This window comes from Helobdella robusta (assembly GCF_000326865.2).
Source record: "Helobdella robusta unplaced genomic scaffold HELROscaffold_1, whole genome shotgun sequence".
Classification (NCBI taxonomy): Eukaryota; Metazoa; Annelida; class Clitellata; order Rhynchobdellida; family Glossiphoniidae; genus Helobdella; species Helobdella robusta.
In genome coordinates, this window is record NW_008703570.1 from 1,660,192 (window position 1) to 1,662,733 (window position 2,542).

Genomic DNA, 2,542 nt, shown 5'->3' on the forward strand with positions numbered 1-2,542 from the left:
CCTTAATAGCATTTAATATGTTGAAGCGCTTTGTGGCGATTGTTTTTTTCAAACGGGTGCTGTATAAATGCAATGAATAATAATAATAATAAGATATATATTTTTCCTTTTTTTTATTTATAATTGTTTGGTTGAATTTTTTGTATCTTGTTTAGTTTAAATTAACATTCTTGTCAGTTTCTCAATTATGTTCCGATGTAATGATTTATGTTAACATGTTTGATTCTTCTTTTTTCTTTCTTTTATTTTTTTTATTTATTTTTTTTCTTTTATTGGCTATAGATAGGTTTTTATTCTTATGTTGGCCATGCTTAATGCAATGGTGATCTAATGCTTGAGGGCATTTTGAATTTTATTGACTAGCGCCAACTAGCGCCAGATAAATTTAATTTTTGATAATATATATATATATATATATATATATATATAGAAAGGCACCAACAAACATGACACCAATTAACTTACAGACGCATTCACTAAGTCTGCACATGAAACCTTAATTAATATCACTGTACGAATATTATCTAAAGAAAGTTTCACAAATCGAAACAGCTCTTTCTGCACACACGAATACAAATAATTCTTTTCTTTTCACTTTTAATAGACTGAATAATAATAACAAAAAAAACTTAAAAACTTGTCAAATTAGCTGAAAATTTTGATAATTAACAAACTCGGTAAATTTCATTATTTCACACACACACACACACACACACACACATAATTATAATTTATTTATAAAAAATACTGTTCTTAGCAATTGTTTTTATTCAAAAAATTTTCAAACGAGAATTTTATTTTTGTTATTTAGATTGTTGAGTCTAAAAACGAAGTGTTTGATAGTATCAGTGAAAATTTTTTTAACATCCGTTATAAAAAATGTCGGGACTAAAAATATTCTTAGGTATAAACTGATATCATCTTTTTCATCCTCATCTCACCAGAGTTATTATCCAAAATTTTTCTTATCATGAAAATGTTTTGATGATGCATTAGTTAGGTGGTCCTCTGTTGTACTTTTTTGCTGGTTCAAAATGAGCCATCCCGTTAATGTTGTTCATTTCAGATGTATTCGCAATTTTGGCGCGCACACACACCAAAACAATCTTGCATTGAATTAGAACGAATAAAAAAATACCAGCTTACAACTTATTTTAAAAATGAAACTATTCATATTTATATGATAACTATATAAACGCCCTTTCTTCCTATTTTTAAATGTTCATGCGCTAGTTGAAAAGAAAGAAAATGAATTTGATAAGCTAGTAAAATAAGCGTTCTGTTGCTTTTTATTCAGATAACAAATATCCGATTGTTTAAACGTTCAAAGCTAAGTTGATTAGATGCGAATGCCGTTTACAATAAAAATAAAAATTTAAATACCAAATAATTTTTATTTAGAATAAATCATTATGAATAGAATATTTATCGCATTTGTATAAGTTCTTGATTTGATATTTAGTTAGTTAAACTATAATGATATATATTAGATATTACACAGTATTAATGCATGCATATTCTTAATGAGTGTAATAGTTAATATATCAATTCACCTTTCACGAACATGAAGCTGAAGACACTGAGCAGAAATAAACATCCAACTTTCATGATCGAAAATAAAATTTTTTAACGAAAATTAATTATTGTAAAATGAAAAAGTGAGCGCCGAAAAATCAAACAAAACAACGAGTTTAATAAACAATATGATATATGTATGTGATGCCCGTAAATATAGCGAATGTTAAGAATGTATAATAAATGTGTATGTATGCATCGTAATAATATAAAATTTTAGCATAAAACAATTGTCATATAATGTGCTTATTAAATGTGAAGGATATAGTGTATGATAGAGTTCTTTTTAAATGTGATGGTAAAGAGGCGCATATGAAAGTGATTAGGTATGTAGGTTTGTATTGTATTGTATTGATATATATATATATATATATATATATATATATGTATATATATATATATATATGCAATATTTGATAAAATCTACCGAATCATATATATATATATATATCATATATATCATCATATATATATATATATATATATATATATATATATATATATATATATATATATATATATATATATATATATGTTGGTAATAGACCATAATTTTTACAATATTCTATAAATTCTACCGAATGTTTGGCGTTAATATGTTTGTAGTTCGTTTATCCCATTGATTCAACAATTCAGTTAGTTGATTCGACAGGTCTTGAACTACCTTCTTTTTAACTTCTAATTCTCTTGTTCGATTGTTAGATTACGTCGGTTGGTCGCAGAACTTCGAGTAAATGTTGGTAATAGACCATAATTTTTACAATATTCTATAAATTCCTCCGAGCTACAAACATATTAAACATATTAACGCCAAACATTCGGTAGAATTTATAGAATATTGTAAATATATGTATATATATATTATGCAATATTTGATAAAATCTACCGAATAATTTATATATATATAAACATATAATGTTTATATATATATGTAAGTATATATATATATATATAAGTGTATATATAT